Source organism: Trachypithecus francoisi, unplaced genomic scaffold, assembly GCF_009764315.1.
Source record: "Trachypithecus francoisi isolate TF-2019V2 unplaced genomic scaffold, Tfra_2.0 Lachesis_group14, whole genome shotgun sequence".
NCBI classification, from domain to species: Eukaryota; Metazoa; Chordata; class Mammalia; order Primates; family Cercopithecidae; genus Trachypithecus; species Trachypithecus francoisi.
Window position 1 is genome coordinate 52,496,472 of NW_022681459.1, and position 17,960 is coordinate 52,514,431.

Below are 17,960 nucleotides of genomic sequence, written 5' to 3' on the forward strand. Positions count from 1 at the left end.
CTCCTGACCTAACTTGTACACACCTTTGGGTCCTGATCAGCATGCCCAAAGACCCCTGCAAACCCAACGCTGTGGGGGCATTTCATTCAGTTTTGGTGGCCTGAGTGGAGCTGATGCTGGGCTGTGGAGAGTCCGCTTCTCGCACCCCAGAGCCTTTGCATCCACTGTGCCCTTTGAATAGAAGGCTCTTCTCCCAGCTCCTTCTCATTCCTCATCCTATCTTTGCCCTCTGGCCAGGATACATACCTTTTTCTCAGAACCACCTGACTTCCCACTGGAACATGAGCCAGAATTGTTAATCGTGTGATCGCATTCATGTCTGTCTCCCTGCTGGGTCAATACTGCATGAGGGGAGGGGCCAGGCCTGCTTGGTTCACCACTGAATTCCCAGGGTACTCAGCACAGGAGCGGATGCAGGTCAGCACAGGAGCGGATGCAGGTCGGCGCTCACATCATACTTGTCGAATGGATGAATAAATAAGTGAGTGAACGTTACAGGTGCAGAGGGGGGATGGATCTGTCTGGCCTTTGGAATACAATCAGGAGTTTCAGAGAGAAGATGGAAATTGAGCTGACTTGATATTTACCAGCAAGACTTGAGGTCAGGGCTTGGGAAGACTTCGGCAGATGAAGCAGACGAGGAAGTGAACGCGTGGGGCTCGCGTGCACCAGGCTGGTGGGTCCGCAGGTAGCTTAGCATGACACAGCAATGTGCATGCAGCAGGTGATCGGTAAGTGCGTGTCTCTGCACTAACAAGGCAGTCAGCCTATGTAGATTGGAGCCACTGCAGTGCATAGTGGTTCAGAGTGCGGCCTCTGGAGTTAGCCTCCTTCATGGAATATCAACTCCATAGTTAGCCGGCAATGGGGAAGAAAATACCTCCTGAACCTGAGGCAGAGATAAAGTGATCGTGTCATCATTTCCCACCCCTTAGTGTAGCTGACCAAGACTGGGGGGATATGCTGTTTTTCAGGATGGTTAGCTTCTCCACAGGTGAACAGGATTGGTTGAATTATTTCCAATTCTTTGTCCTTCCTGTACCTACCCATTTTGCTGTGTGACTTTGCAAATCTCTCTCCCTTATTAGGGTTCTTTAGAGAAATGGAACCAATAGGATGGATAAATAGGTAGGTAGATAGATAAACAGACAGATAGATGATAGATAGATAGATAGATAGATAGATAGATAGATGTGGGGCTATGATTAATGTCTAGCTCCCCACTGGGTCAATACTGCATGACAGGAGGGGCCAGGTCTATAGAGAGATAGATATAGATATAGATATCGATATACATATTAGAGAAAATTTATTATGGGAATCGTCTCACAGGATTACAGAGACCACAAGCTTTTTGGAGTGCAGTAGTGAGATCTCGGCTCACTGCAACCTCTGCCTTCCAGGTTCAAGCAGTTCTCCTGCCTCAGCCTCCAAGTAGCTGGGACTACAGGCACTTGCCACCATACCCAGCTAATTTTTGTGTTTTTGGTAGAGACGGAGTTTCACCATGTTGGCCAGGCTGGTCTCAAACTCCTGACCTCAGGTGATCCACCTGCCTTGGCCTCCCAAAGTGCTGGGATTACAAGCGTGAGGCACAGCAGCCTGCCCACAAACTTTTACACTATTCAGTCTGCAAGCTGGAAACCAGGAGAGCTGGTGGTGTGATTGAGTCAGAGTCCAGAGGTCTGAGAATCTGGTGTAAATTCGAGTCTAAGGACAGGAGGAGAGGGATGAGCTAGCTCGGGAAGAGAAGGAGAATCTCTCTTCCTTTGCCTTTTCATTCTGTTGGAGCCCTCACAGTTAGGTGATGGCTGCCCAGACGGGTGAGGACACAGCCTCTGTACTCAGTCTGTGGGTTCAAACGCTCGTCTCTCCCATAGATGCCCTTGCAGACAAACCCGGAAATAACACTTTACCAGCTATCTGGGCACCCCTTAGCCCAGCCAAGCTGACACCTACAGTTAACCGTCACAGTGGTGGAGGAGGTTTTATTCCGCCACCCATGTGGGCTTGGTCACTGGACTAGCTTTGGCCAGTGGCATGGTAGTGAGCGTGGCATGAGCAGTCCTGACTGGCACCTGTGAGCTGGGCTAGCTTCTTGCACTCCTGTCTTTTGTCATGGGAAGAATATGCTTCCTCTGGTAACTGCTGGTCAAGGAGGGTGGGAACCATGAGGAGCAGACCTGGCCCCAGGATGAAGCTAGGGCCAAGCCCAGTCCAGCCTGGCAGAACTGCCCAGTGGCCTGCAGGGGTGTAAGTAACAAAAAGTGTTTGTTGTGTGTGCTGCTCATTACGTAGCAGTGGCTGATAAATGCACCTAACTTCACCTTATGCACCGCACGGCCACCTCCACGCATCCTGACACAGGCTGTCTTCTGCACTGTTGGCTGAATCAATGGGAAATACTCCAGGACAAGGACATGTATGGTTCCTTTCCTCTCCCATGCCAGGCTCCCCATTCCAGATGGGGAGTGTTGCTGCCAGAGACCAAACAGGTTTAAGGGAAATTTGTGGGTCAATAATTTGGCCAACAAAGCTACTCACTTTGCTGGAAAAATGAGGTAAAGATGTTGAGCAGATTTTTTAAAACTTGTTTTTATTTAATTTTTATTTAATTTTATTTTTTTGAGACAGAGTCTCACACTGCCTTCCATGCTGGAGTGCAGTGGCTCAATCTCGGTTCACTGCAACCTCCGCCTCTCGGATTCAAGGGATTCTCCTGTCTCAGCCTCCCGAGTAGCTGAGATTACAGGGGCCCACCACCACACCTGGCTAATTTTTGTATGTTTAGTAGAGACAGAATTTTGCCATGTTGGCCCAGCTGGTCTTGAACTCCTGAACTCAAGTGATCCACTAGCCTCAGTCTCCCAAAGTGCTGGGATTACAGGCGTGAGCCACCGCACCCGGCCATGCTTTGAGATTTAAATTGTATCTGTTCTCCTATTCATAGACAACTGTGTTGTACCAATAACTATATATTGTAAGTAAAGCAGCTACAAATGTTTGTGGGCAAGTGTTTTCGTAAACATACGTTTTCATTACCCTTGGATAAATACCTAGCAGTGGAACTGCTGAGCTAAAACGTATATATTAATACTTAGCTTTGTAAGAAATCTGTAAACCTTTTTGCAAAGTGAGTGTGATGTTTTACATCCTCATTTGTGATGTATGAGCGTACTAGTTGCACCAAATTTTTACTGATATTTCACAGTGCCAGTCTCCTTCTATGTACCTGCTCTAGTGGGTGTGTAATGGAAACTCACTGTTGTTTTCATTGCGTTTCCCTGACAAATGATTTGGAACACCCTTTCAAATGTCTGTTGCCTATTCATATAGTTTTTTGAGTGAAGTGTCTGTTAACATCTTTTGCCCATTTTTCTTTATGTGTCTTTTTTATTATTGAAAGGTATGTGTGTTTTTATCCAGATATACATCCTTTGTCAGTTATATATTTTATACATATTTTCTCCCATTCTCTGCTTGCATAATTTACTTAGCAGTATCTTTTGATGAGCAGAAATTCTTCATTTCAACAATTCCAATGTATCAACGTTTTATGGTTATTGCTTTCTAAGTGCTGTGTAAGAAATCTTTATTTACTGCCAAATCATAATGAGATTCCACTATGTTTTATCTTATTGCTTTATAGTTTCATGTTATGTTTATTTGTGTAATAGATCTCAAATTAATTTGTATTGTGTGAGATAAGATGCTGACTTGTTTTTCTAAGACCACTAGAGCGGGCGCAAAGGAACCAGCGACTAGGCAAGGAGCAAAACTGCAAGTTTATTTTGGTCACCTAGCTTCAGGGGAAGAAGGTGGGTAAGGAGAGGTCTGTTGGCCTCCGGCAAATGAGGCCCACAGAGTTCTCCATGCTGCCCTCGGACGGAGTTCCGGCAGTCCCGACGGCAGTGGGGAAGCTGGGAAGTCCGCGCGTGGCACTGGTCCGGAGCGGCTTTTCTGGGAGTGGGAGGGCGATAGGCGGGGCACGGGCGTGTCTGGGGGCGTTCTGCAGGTGCGACCAGGTAAATCTTGGTCTCTTCAGATTGACGTCACCTGGCGCATGCCCAGTTGGTCTGCACCTTCCGGGTGTCGGCTGCATTTTCGCGCGCGCGGGAAAAGTTGGGGGAGATGAAGAACCGGAAGTGCGCCATCTGCCTCCGTTCGTCCAAACAGTCCAACTTTTATTGGTAATAGTGATAAAGGGGCGCCGTGGTCTGTCTGGCTACTTCCTGCTGTTAAGGGGCGTCGTTAAGGTCGGGGCCCATGGTTGGCATTTGGACGTACGGATGAAGAATAAAATAAGGCACAGTATTAGTATAGGAACGAGGTATAGAAGCATTTGTCGGAATATGGGCAAAACCCAGAAGGAAGGTCCTGGCAAGGTTGGGGTGGTAAGGTTTTGTATCTCAGTTTTTTATTTTTATTGAGGGTTTGAATGTTAGTGTCTACTAGGCCTGACTTGCTAACATAATAGCAGCACTCTTCTCCAAGGAAGAGACAAGTGCCTCCTTTTTCAGCTGTAAGCAAGTCTAGGGCTCGCCTGTTTTGGGCAGCTACTTAGGCTATTGAGGTAGTTCGGCGCTGCAGGGAGGCCAGGCTTTCAGCTAATTCCAATAACTAGAGGGAGGAAAACAGCCCGTTTTTTTTTTTTTTTATGGGGGTGTCGTAGTGGCATGGAAAGTTGCTGGAAAAGCTCTGCTACTTCTGCCTGGCTGTATAAAGTTAGACTGGGGACCAAGGACCGGAGACATAGAGGGATCAGTTAATGGCTGTATGGTAAGAGTTTTAGAGAGAGATCAGTTGCACGAGAAATAGCCTTCAATGGGGGCTGTTTGGCCTCCATTGGGTGCCTGAGTATGATTACCTCAGGATGAATTTGGAGTTGAATAACGGAAAGGAAGGATGGGCAGTTTGGACGAGAAATAGCCTTCAATGGGGGCTGTGTGGCCTCCATTGGGTGCCTGAGCATGATTACCTCAGGATGAATTTGGAGTTGAATAACGGAAAGGAAGGATTGGGCAGTTTGGACGAGAAATAGCCCAATGGGGGCTGTGTGGCCTCCATTGGGTGCCTGAGCATGATTACCTCAGGATGAATTTGGAGTTGAATAACGGAAAGGAAGGATTGGGCAGTTTGGACGAGAAATAGCCTTCAATGGGGGCTGTGTGGCCTCCATTGGGTGCCTGAGTATGATTACCTCAGGATGAATTTGGAGTTGAATAACGGAAAGGAAGGATTGGGCAGTTTGGATTTCTGGTATAGTGACGCCTGGAGTGTAAGTGAATTGTGGGATGTTTGACCAGTTGTGTTGAAGGCCATGGGCAGGGGGCTGCCACTAGGTGGGGGCCTTCTAAAGCCTCACAGAGGAAGCAGTGGGAGAGATTGGTTATATTCACAGTGTAGGTTAAGTCTAGCCTTTGGCAGATAAGTGCGAGCCATGAGAAAGGGGTCTCTATTGTGTGGAGAGAAGTTTGATAGCCTTAAGGAAGACAACTGGCAGAACTATGTACTACTGAGTGTGTTCGGCTGTCTTGTGGCCAAGTTTCAGTGATGAGAAAAAAAATTGCCATACAGTAGGCGGACTAGCAAAGGTCTGAGTGTATGAGTGAAACAGCAATATAAGTATAAAAATGAGACTTCATTTTACGTGTAGTCACGGAGTGTCCCTTGCCACTGGAGACGTTCAATGAAGGTTAGGAGATGGGAGAACCACTGCTCTGGACTATTGTCTGGAGGTAGATCTGGGTCTGGGGTTATGTATTGAAAGTCTGATAGGTTTATGTAGAAGATGGTGAGAAAGCGAGCTAAGCGCCAGGGGTCAGGGAGCATGAACTAGTTAAGAAAGTTTTGTAAGTTTGAGGCGAGTGGGGGAAAGTTGAACTGATGTCCACTGATTGTTCCCGGTGGGGGCCCTCTTTAGCTGGGAATGAGGAATGAGTGTGCAGAGTAGTTGTTGGCCAGGCAGCAACTGAGGAGTGGAGTTTTCGTGGGGTGGATGGCTTTCCGCTTACTCCTACTATAGAGATACTGGATGGAAGGCTAGGTCCAGAGAAGGACGGCAAAACAGAATAGGTAGCCTCGCTATCTATTAAAAAATTAATTGTCTTACCCGCTACCAGGAGAGTTACCCGCGGCTCGGCGAGGGTGATGGGGGTCCCCGAGTCTCGGCACCTTCAGTTGTCATTGTCGTCCAGATGTAGGAGCTGGAAGGAGCTCCCAGGATCCTGGGAAAGGGAGTCACGTGGAGACGCAGCACCTGTTCTCAGGATGGGGCAATCAGACTTCCAGTGTCCTCCCTGCTGGCAAGCAGGGCAGGGGGCTGCTGGTGGACGAGGCTTAGGACATTCATTGGCCCAATGTCCTGACGCCTTGCACTTATAGCAAGGCTGCGTTGGGGCTCGGGGACCTTGCGGACACCTATTGGCATAGTGTCCCGCCTTGCCGCACTTATAGCAGGCTCCTTTCGTAGCCTTGGAGTCTGCGGAGTGTGTACTCTCTGGTCTGGGGTTACGACTGGGCTGTAAAGCCGCTGCTAGGAGTTGGGCCTTCTGTTTGAGGCGTGCCTGTCGCACTGCCTCAGCCGTCTCCTCTCTGGAGTTATAGACCTTAAAGGCTAATTTAACCAGATCTTGTATTGGTGCCTGAGGACCATCCTCTACCTTTTGAAGTTTCTTACGAATGTCAGGAGCTGATTGAGAAATGAAATAAGACGCCAAAATGGTGGGCCCTGTGGGGGAGGCCGGATTAACCGGGTATATTGGGTTAGAACCTCAGTCAGCCTATTTAAGAATGCGGCTGGATTTTCTTCTGGATTTTGTATAATTTCTTTTAATTTGTTAAAATTTACAGTTTTGTTTGAGGCTGTTTGCATACCAGCCAACAAACACTGAACCATTATGTCTCGCCTACGGCGCCCAGGCTGGTTTGCTTGGTAGTTCCAGTCTGGGTCTGCCGAGGGGACTGCTTGCTCCCCTAGTGGGATGGTGGCATCAGTTAAATGTAGTTGGTTGGCGTGCTGCCTGGCGGCCACTAGGATGCGCTCTTGCTCCTCAGGGTTTAGGGTGGAGGTTAGGATAACCTGGAGGTCATGCCAAGTTAAGTCATAAGCCTGACAAAGATATCTAAATTCCTTTATGTACACGGTGGGATTAGCTGAGAAATCCCCTAAACGCTTTTCAATTTTGGAAAGATCGGCCAATGAAAAAGGGACATGTACTCTGACTACCCCCTCCGCCCCAGCCACCTCTCGCAAAGGCGCTAACACTGTAGGAGGGTGTGGGGCAGGAGTGGAGGCATCAGCAGGGCACTTAGAGCGGGTGTGTGCAGAGACAGGAGACTCAAGACAGCCAGTTGGGGCCCCGAAGGAAGCACGGGACTGAGTGGATTACTAGTAGGTAAGGAAGAGGAAGGAGGAGTCCGGGCGGAGGGAGGAGAAGTATAGGGCGGAAGTGAGGGAAACCCTAGATCCTCCGGCTGAACAGAAAGGAATGAAGACTCCTCTTTTTTGGGTTCCTGTGAGCCGGCGTCCTTGGCTAGCATAACTTGGGCCGAAGAGCACCGGCTACACAGGTCGGGACGAGAGCGTAAGGCCAAAAGCCTTGTATGTACGTAATTTCAGACCACTTGCCTAGCCACTGGCAGAAATTGCTGAGGTCGATCACGCCACAGTGGAAAGGAAAATTAACCGCTTCCTCCTAAGGTCTTGTTCAAGCTGTAAGGTTTTTAAATTGGCTAGGAGGCACCCCAAGGGGGTGCTCTTTGGAAATTTGGACTGGGGGTTTCCCATTTGTTCCTCTTTACCGACACAATGGACCCAATGGACATGGGAATGGATCCCTGCCTGGCTTCAAAGCGTCCTTTGGAACCAGCAGAGACAGACGAGAGGCTCTTGAAGCCTAAGTGGAGATTACCTTCAGGCGGACGTCTCCGTCCTGAACGGGCTCCCGAGCCACTTGGTAGCTCCAAATGGACCCCGGACCTGCGCAGGATTTCTGGCCGAGGGAGGTAAAGAGGAGACAAGGGCACTTACCCCAGAGAGGCCGTGAGAGTGAGGGAAGCGGGTCTCAGGTCCTGGTCCGTCTGCGGCGTGGAGCGAGGAGGAGGAGGAGGCTCCCCAGACCCTGGGGGCCCCGAGGAGGGGTCTCCTCCCGGTTCGGCACCAACTGACTTGTTTTTCTAAGACCACTAGAGCGGGCGCAAAGGAACAGCGACTAGGCAAGGGTAGGAGCAAAACTGCAAGTTATTTTGTCACCTAGCTTCAGGGGAAGAAGGTGGGTAAGGAGAGGTCTGTTGGCCTCCGGCAAGTGAGGCCCACAGAGTTCTCCGTGCTGCTCTCGGACGGAGTTCCGGCAGTCCCGACAGATGCATGCTATTTTTTTTTCCTATTTGTCTTTTCAGTTCTATCAGTTTTTACCTCGTGTATTTTGATGCTCTGTTACTTGGCACATACAGATTAAGGATTATTATATCTCCTTGGAAAATTGAGCCTTTTATCATTATGTAACGCCCCCTCTATCCTGATAAGTTTCCTTGCTATAAAGTCTGCTTTGCCTGAAATGAATGTATCTACTCTAGCTTTCTTTTGATTCGTATTAGCATGCAATATTTTTCTCCACCCGTTTGCTTTGAATCTGTGTCTTTACATATAAGGTGGGTTTCTTGTAGACTACATATACCTCGGTCTTTTTTTTTTTTTTTTTTTTTTCCAACTACTGTGACAGTTTCTGTCTTTTAATTGGTGTATTTAGACCATTGATGTTTAAAGTGATTTTTAATATAGTTGGATTAGTATCTGCCACATATGTTTTTGTTTTCTATGGTTTCTTTTTTGTGTTACTTCCACTCCATTTTTTTTTTTTTGCCTTCCTTGTTTGTTTGTTTTGAGACAGGGTCGCAAAACCTGTTACCCAGGCTGGAGTGCAGTGGCGTGATCTCAGCTCACTGAAGGCTTGACCTCCCGTGCTCAATGGTCCTCCCACCTCAGCCTCCAGATAGCTGGGACTACAGGCACACACCATCGTGCCTGGCTAAGTTTTGTATTTTTTGTAGAAACAGGGTTTTGCTCCCTTGTCCAGGCTAGTCTTGGACTCCTGAGCCCAAGTGATCCACCTGGCTTGGCCTCCAAAAGTGCTGAGATTACACGTGTATACCATCGTGCCCTGTCACCTTCCCTGGATTTAATTAAGCATTTTATCTAATTCATTCTCTCTTCTCTCTTAGCATGCCAATTATGCTATTTAACAATTTTTTAGAGTCAGCAATTTAAATTTACAAATAAGTGAAGTCCACTTTAAAATAACATCAACTATTTTACAGGTAGTGCAAAGACTTTAAAACAATATTTTCTATTCCTTCTATCCCGAGTTAGGGTTTAACAAGTTAGACATTAAATCAGAATAAATGATGCACAAATACACTGAGAAAGACAGAGATGGAGACTTAGAGGGGCCAGGAACTAAGGAGCTAAGAGGAGTCAGACTCCTCTGGCCACTTTCTTCTCCCAGGTTAGTTAGTTCTCCTGTCGAACTGGCTCTGGTAAAACAGCTTCTTCTGAGGGCGGGACTCATTGAGGAGAACAGAATGCTGTGGTTGCTTTTTCCCTTCACCTGCTGGAAGCACCCGAGGTTCTTTTCTCCTGTCTTCTTTGTGGGACCCTGGTGGGGCTCCTGGAGGTAAAACTCACAAAAGTGTGCAAGTCCCCTCCCCACTAAAATTCATCTACCGATTGATGTCTCATGTCTCCCTAAAGTGTATAAAGCCAAGTATGGTTGAATCATCTTGGGCACATGGCGTCAGAATCTCCTGAGGCTATATCATGGGCATGCGTCCCCAACTTAGCAAAATAGACTTCCGAAACTGAGAACGGTCTCAGAGATTCGCATTCACACCACCATCTACTTAGAGTTGGGCATGCGTCCCTAACTTAGCAAAATACACTTCCGAAACTGAGAACGGTCTCAGAGATTCGCGTTCACACCACCATCTACTTAGGGTTGGGCATGCGTTCCTAACTTAGCAAAATACACTTCCGAAACTGAGAACGTTCTCAGGGATTTGGCGTTCACACCACCATCTACTTAGAGTTGGTAAGACTTCTTGCGAAACAGAGGATCCTTATAACAGGGTAGTCCTTTGTGCTGCTGTTGTGCATTACTGCTGTTTGGGTTATAAATCTCATATATATTTTTGCTGTTCTATGTCTTTCAAATAAACTAAGAAAAGAAAAAACGGTATGTGTATATTTATGTATGTCTATCTACTGTGCAGAAAAGGGTTAACTCAGTAGGTCTGAGTTGCTCAAAGCCTGCACATTCCCAAGAAAGGGCTGTATTTGGGGCTAAACCTTAACCAAGATTAACTCTGAGCCCTTGGGGCGTTCTGCTTGATATGAGTGTTTTGTATGTCTGAAGTCTTGGGCCATGCTGATTGAGTTCGATAAACGGTTCATGTTAATAACAGTGGGACTCGCAGTGAATGCTTTTTTGGGGGTTATGCCTGAGGCCTTGGGCTGTGCTTCATCAGTTTATCCTCCGGGGGAACTGGAGTCTGAGTAGTTGAAGTCAATATTTTGGGGGCTCCATGCCTATGTGACTGATCACCAGTAAAATCCCTGGACGCCAGGGCTCAGGCGAGCATCTCTAATTGGCAACACTTTGCACGCAGTATCACCCATTGTTGCTGGGAGAATTAAGTGGGTACCGTCCATGCAACTCCACTGGGCAGAGACAACTGGATGCTTGGCCTGGTCTCTCCTGACTCAGCTCTGTGTACCTGTTTCTTTCTTTGAGTCTGTCTCCTTTCGCTGTAATAAACCGTAGCCATACCCGTAACTGTTTCTGAGTCCCGTGTGGTCCTCCTGTGAATCATCAAGACCAAGGGTGAACTCAGGGACCTCCAAAACAGACATTCATATATATATATTCATTTTAAAATTCTTTTGTATATATCCACATAATTAGCATTTCTGAAAATTTGTATTCCTTTGTTGAGATCTGTCAAAAGACCATAGACATTTCCCTTCAGCTTGAAAACTTTCTTAAGCAATATTTTGTAGGGAAAAAATTTTCTCAGTTGTGATTCATGTAAAAATATTTTGTTTTGGCCGGGCGCGGTGGCTCAAGCCTGTAATCCCAGCACTTTGGGAGGCCGAGACGGGCGGATCACGAGGTCAGGAGATCGAGACCATCCTGGCTAATACGGTGAAACCCCGTCTCTACTAAAAAAATACAAAAAACTAGCCGGCGCGGTGGCGGGCGCCTGTAGTCCCAGCTACTCGGGAGGCTGAGGCAGGAGAATGGCGGGAACCCGGGAGGCGGAGCTTGCAGTGAGCTGAGATTCGGCCACTGCACTCCAGCCTGGGTGACAGAGCGAGACTCCACCTCAAAAAAAAAAAAAAAAAAAAAAAAAACAACAACAAAAAAAATATTTTGTTTTACCTTAACTTTTGAAGTTACTTTCTTTATGTGTGCATATGGGTTGACATTTTTCTCTTTTAGAGATGTATTTCCATTGTCTCCTGGTCTCTTTAGATTCTGATGAGAAATCAGAAATGGTCGCATCATTGTTCCTCTGTGTGTAACGTATTATTTCTCATTGCCTGCTTTTAAGATTTTGTTTTTGCATTTTAATAATTTGACCTCGCTGTGCCTTGGTGTCTCCTTTTAATTATCTTGTTTGTGACTCATCAAAGTTATTATATTTATAGATTCACCAAATTTGGGATTTTGGGGGCCACTTTCACCAACATGCTTGGTGTGTTTTAAAATAATGTCCCTTCTTCAGTTGTTCTGTGCAGCTTGTTAATTGTGCTATTTAGATCTTTTATTTTCTTAGCAGATTCCTTTTCTGCTTGTTCTGTCAGTTACCGAGAGTGGTATCTCCATCACTGCGGGTTCACATTTGCTGTCTTCACTTTGATACACATTATGAGGTACAGAAACATTTTCAAACACAACTTCCTGGTGTCTTGAAAACTTTAGCATTATATAGTGGTCCTTCTTTTTCTTCTTAATAATGCCTTTAATAATAACTTTAAAATGTATTTATTTCTGATATTAATATAACTAGATTCACTATGTAATTTTTATCTTTCAACTTTCCTATGCTTTTATATTTTTCTTATTACTTTTTGGTATATTTTGGATACATATCTCTGCCTGAATCTCACGTTGACTTGTAATTCCTGATGTTGGAGCTGGAGCCTGGTGGGAGATGGTTGATCATGCGGGTGGATTTTTTATGAATGGTTTAGCCCCATCCCCTCACAAGAGTCCCCGTCCTCACAATAGCAAGTGAGGTCTTGCAAGATCTGGCTGCTTGGAAGTGTGTGGCATTTCTCTCTCTCTCTCTCTCGCTCTCTTGCTCGCTCATGCTTTTGCCATGTGATGTGCCTGCTCCTCCACTGCCTTCTGCCGTGATTGGAAGCTTCTTGAGGCCTCCCCAGAAGCAGATGCCACCATGATTCCTGTATAACCAGCGGAACCGTGAGCCAGTTAAACCTTTTTTCTTTATAAATTACCCCATCTCAGATATTTGTGTGTTTTTTTTTTTTTTTTTTTTTTTAGATGGAGTCTTGCTCTGTCGCCCAGGCTGGAGTGCAGTGGCGCAATCTCCGCTCACTGCAACCTCTGCCTCCCAGGCTCGAGCAATTCTCCTGCCTCAGCCTCCTGGGTAGCTGGGATTACAGGTGCCCACCACCATGCCCAGCTAATTTTTGTATTTTTAGTAGAGATGGGGTTTCACCATATTGGCCAGGCTGGTCTCGAACTTCTAACCTCAGGTGATCCATCTGCTTCAGCTTCTCAAAGTGCTGGGATTTACAGGCATGAGCCACTGCACCCAGCCCCAGGTATTTCTTTATAGCAATGCAAGAATGACCTAACATACTCTTGTTAGTGAACTATAGTTGAATTTTATTGACTATAGTCTGGTTGTTTTTGTCTTTCTGATGGAGTTTTTGCGCTGCGTACATTTGTGTGAGCCGGTAATAGATCTGACAGTATAATCACTCTCATATGTTTTTTTTTTTCTTCTAATCTTTCTTTAGTTTTTCCTCCATTTTTACTTTATTCTGCAGCGAATTTTCCCCTTTAAAACTTTTCTCTAACAGTTTGGGCATTGTACACTGTATTTCTATTATTTTCGTGATTAGTCTACACATTTTGTCACTCATACACTTAATTAATCAAACTATAAAATCAATCTCCTAAGCCTTCTTCATGTATTACAGAAACCTCAGAATATTCTAGTCAACTCTTTCTGACTGATTTACCTTAGTTGTCAAAAATCCAATATTTCTTTTTTTGTAACTCCATGAGATATTATTACTGTAGTTTGGCAGAGGTAAGTTTATCCCACATTTCCCAATTTCTTTGCACTTCTTTCTTCTCTTCCACTTCAGACTTTCCTTCTGATAACGCTGTCCTTCTGTGTGAAATATATACTTAATTCTGTACCAATTTTAGATAGGGTATATTGGTGCACACCATGTGTATATTGGTGTCTAAATTTCATCCTTGTTGAAAGATGTTATTTCCAGTGATAGACTTCTATATTGACAGTTATTTTATCTCAACACATTGTAGATCTCATTCAGCCATCTTGCTGCTTCTGTTGCTGAGGCTGATAAATCAGCGTTTGGGCTCAACGTTCTTTGAAAGTAATTTCTCTTTTCTCCCCAGCTACTTTCAGATCTTCCCTTTATCTTTGATGATCTATAATTTCACTATGATGTTTCTCTGTGGAAATTTTGTTCATATCTGTTCTGTTTGGAAGTAGTTGGCCTTTTTGATATGTTTAATTGATTTTATGGGGTTTGTTTTTTTGGAAATTTACCAGCCATTATCTTTTAAAATACTGTCTCTGTCTCTTTTCATCTCTTTCTGGGAGTTCCAATTAAATGTGTGTTAAACCTTCTCACTCTGCCTTTGTGCTTCCTGACCCCTCTTAGTCTCCGTCTCTTTGTCTTAATGTCTTTTTGTATAATTTATTCTGATTTAATGTCTAACTTGTTAATTCTCCCTCCTTTCCTCATCCTCCTCCCTTTTCAGCTTTGCCTAATCAGGCATTAAATCTGTCCTGTGAATTATTAATTCCGACAGTGATGTTTTTCACTTTCAGGGGTTACATTTGCTTCTTTCAAACTCTACTTGCTTGCTGCTCGCCTTCACAATCTGTCTTTATCTCTTGGAACATGTTACTGGTCTGGGTCTTTTATTGTCTTTAATTCTCTTCATCATTTTTTCTGCCAGCTTTTGCTCACTGTCCCTTTTTCCTTGTCTACTTTGTGATTTGGTTCACCAGGAAGTGCTTACTGTTTTGAAACTTTTCCTATGAGATGTTCCATAGCCCTGGGATGGAAGTGGTTTACTCCAGAGAGAATTTGTGTTTGTCTCTGTAAAAAGAAAATAAAATTTAGAACCTTCCAAATTTATCACACCAAGGGGAAAAGTTAAGCTCTAGAAGTGGAATCATATAACTTGGCTGTTTTTCTTCTCTGAGGTATGATCGTTGCTTCCTGACCTGTGTGTTGAGATGTTGTACGTGACTCCAACTACCTGTTACTCATTCAAACTAGAGAGTAGACCTTTGTGGCTGTTACTTCTCTACACTAAAATGTTAGGCAACCCTCCAAGAGTGCAATCAAGAGTAGCGAATCAGGCCGGGTGCGATGGCTCACACCTGTAATCCCAGCACTTTGAGAGGCCAAGTTGAGCAGATCACTTGAGGTCAGGAGTTGGAGACCAGCCTGGCCAACATGGTAAAACCCCATCTCTACTAAAAATACAAATATTAGCTGGGTGTGGTGGCATGCACCTGTAATCCCAGCTACTCAGGAGGCTGAGGCAGCAGAATTGCTTGAACCCAGAAAGTGGAGGTTGCAGTGAGCCAAGATTGTGCCATTGCACTCCAGCCTGGGGGCAAGAGCGAAACTCTGTCTCAAAAATAAACTAAAATAAAATAAATAAGAGTAGCCAATCAAATCTCTCCTGTTTGTATTATGGAAAATGTTGTAACTCTGTTCAGCACCTCTGCTTTTGCCTATATAACTGGTCCTTACCTTTCCCCACATGGGGAGAACTGCCCACATGGGGAGCACTGCCCACCATTCTTTGGTGTCCCATGTCCCTGGATGGCTGTCCTCACACTTTGTGCTTGAAGAAACCTGGATCCTGAGCAGTTTATTTTAGGTTGACTTGCCTTTGGGGATTTGGAGGGAAATATAGTCTAGAGTCTCTTTAACATGAAAGCTTAGTTGACATGTTGTTTGGACCATGCAGTTAGCAAGTTTGGGCTGTTAATCCACACCAGAACTGACTTTTTGTTAAGAATACTTAGAGGGAAATTTTCCCTTCCTACACATTTAGAGACAGACCTCTTCCTGCACTGTCTTGTGGGGACTGGGCATTTGTATTTCACCTATAAGGTCCTGTTAGGGAGGGAGGGTCTCATGTGATGTCCCCATCTTGGGAAGATTCTGGTTTTGCTTTCTTTCTTCTAGAAGTCCCTGACAATTAATGTTTAAGTTCACCACAAATGACCTCAAGGTAAAAACTGGGTTTCATGCTCTGCCCATCTCTTTTTTTTTGTTTCCTTTTAGTTTTTGGCTCAGGCATTACTTGCTTTATTTGTTAGTTAATGTATGCACTTAATTAAAACAATTTTTATCTGATTTCTTTTTTTTTGTCTTCAGGAGGCAGTCCAGATATTCACGTTGCCAAACTGAAATCCTGGAGCAGAGTTTCTACAACTGTGAGTCACCATCCATTAATGGGTTATGAGATTGATTGAGAGAGTTGTTACCGATATTTTAAAACAGAACAGAATGAAATGGAGTGGGACAGAAAATATCATAGTTCATCAGCCATCATAAGAGTAAGTAACCTGTCATTGAACTTTGAGTTTGGCGCACCCATATGATATGGTTTGGCTCTGTGTCTCCACCCAAATCTCTCCTGAATTGTAATCCCCACGTGTTGGAGGAGGGGCCTGGTGGGAGGTGATTGAATCAGGGGAGTGGAGTTTCCCCTTGCTGTTCTCCTGAGAGTGAGTGAGCTCTCAGGAGATCTGATGGTTTAAAACTGTGTGGCACTTCTCCCTGCATTCTCTCTCTTCTCCGGCCTCCCTGTAAGACGTGCCTTGCTTGCCCTTCCGCTTCTACCATGATTGTACGTTTCTTGAGGCCTCCTCATCCACGCAGAACTGTGAATCAGTTAAACCTCTTTTCCTTATAAAGTACCCAGTCTCAGGTAGTTCTTTATAGCAGTCTGAGAATGGACTAATACACCATGTATGCATATATATGTTGGAAATAAGAGCTCGGAGTTGCAAAGAAAACAAGCACTCAAGCAAAAGACTTTTCAGCAAGGCAAGTTTACTTCTGCAGAAGGGTGTTGCTGGTGCTCTTGGCTGCTGCGAGAGCACACCAAAGAAAAGAGGGAAGGGGTTTTTATCTCTAATGCAGTCCCTACCTCTGTGTCATGCCCCCACGGGCTGGGGTTGGACTGCACAATCTAAGCTGACCCAATTGGCTATTGTGAATTTTTTTCCCAAGTAAGGAAGGGCAAGGGGGATGTGAGTTACAGGTCGGGACTGGCGGGAAGAGTTGTTTACAAAGCAGGTAACTAAGCAGGTAACCAGGGGCGAGGAGGTACAAGGAAGTTGTTCTTAGGAACAAACAACAAGGAAGTTGAACAAGTTAAACCTTTGAAGAGGAACTTACTGCATCTAACATATGGGTAACTGGTTTCCATGTAAATGTATTTCTCACTCCTGGTAATATTGCAATTATCTCTACATGACAGCAGTGCTTCTCAAACTTTAGTGTGGTCACCAACCGTCTGAGGATCTTGTTAAAATGTGTATTCTGACTCAGCAGATCTGTCAGGGGAGGGGCCTGAGATTCTGCATTTCCATCAAGCTGTCAGTAATGCTGCCCCTGCTCTTTTGGGGGGCACAAGAAGGGGCAGGCTTCCTGAACACACTGAGATGGCATCTCCGCCTGCTGCGGAAGAACCAGGGGGTTCTTTCTGCCCACTGTGCAAATAAAGACCATGGTGTTGCTGTAAGGAAAGAGTTTCATTGAGGCGAGGCCAGCCACACCATGTGGGAGACAAGTTATTACTCAAATTGATCTCATTGAGGCTTCTGGATTAGGGGTTTTTTAAAGGTAGTTTGGGGGAAGGAGTGGGGGTAGCTGGGAAATGGGTGCTTGCTGCTGATTGGCTGGGATGGAGATGAAATCATAGGGGGTGGGAGTAGGGGTAGCTGGGAAAAGGGTGCTTGCTGCTGATTGGCTGGGATGGAGATAAAATCATGGGGATGGGAGTTGGGGTAGCTGGGAAATGGGTGCTTGCTGCTGATTGGCTGGGCTAAAATCATAGGGGTGGAGCTGAGGTACCTGGAAAATGGGTGCTTGCTACTCCTTGGCTGGGGTGGAGATGAAATCATAGTGGGTGGGAGCTGTCCGCTAGAGCTGAGTTGCCTGTGGTTAGGGCCACAGAAGTGGTTGGCAGTTCCAGGTGGAACCATGTGGGTCAGACATGCAAAAAAACCTGAAAAGACATCTCAAAAGACCCATCTTAGGTTCTACTCTAGTGGTGTTATCTGCGGGAGTAACTGGTGAAGTTGGATATCCTGTGACCTCTAGAATAATTGCTGGCAATCCTTTACGTCTGTGCCTTAGCAAGACTCAGGTGCCTCTCCTTCACCTAGCCCCAGGCTTTCTCATTAGCTTTACAAAGGCAAAAGCTGTTGAACTTTGGGGACAGCCTATTATCATCTAAACTATAACCTAAAGGTTTTCCAAAGTTAGCTAAGTCTAAGCCAGGGACTAATTAAGGCAGCTTGAGAGCCAAAGGCAAGAGTGGGGTGGGTGACATCAGATCTCTTTCACTGTCATAATTTCCACATTGATAAAATTTCTGCAAAGGTGGTTTCACCTCCTTCATGCAGCTGGC

The 17,960-nt window shown here is 45.5% G+C and overlaps 1 long non-coding RNA gene across 1 annotated transcript in view; it reads left to right on the forward strand.

Annotated features, from left to right (window-relative positions):
- Nucleotides 1-407: 407 nt before the first annotated feature.
- LOC117096295 overlaps nucleotides 408-17,960 on the forward strand; it is a 73,851-nt gene continuing 56,298 nt past the window's right edge. Inside the window, exons 1-2 of the long non-coding RNA XR_004442440.1 lie at nucleotides 408-481; nucleotides 15,695-15,876. This is a non-coding gene — a long non-coding RNA (uncharacterized LOC117096295). The remainder of the gene's footprint in view (nucleotides 482-15,694; nucleotides 15,877-17,960) is intronic.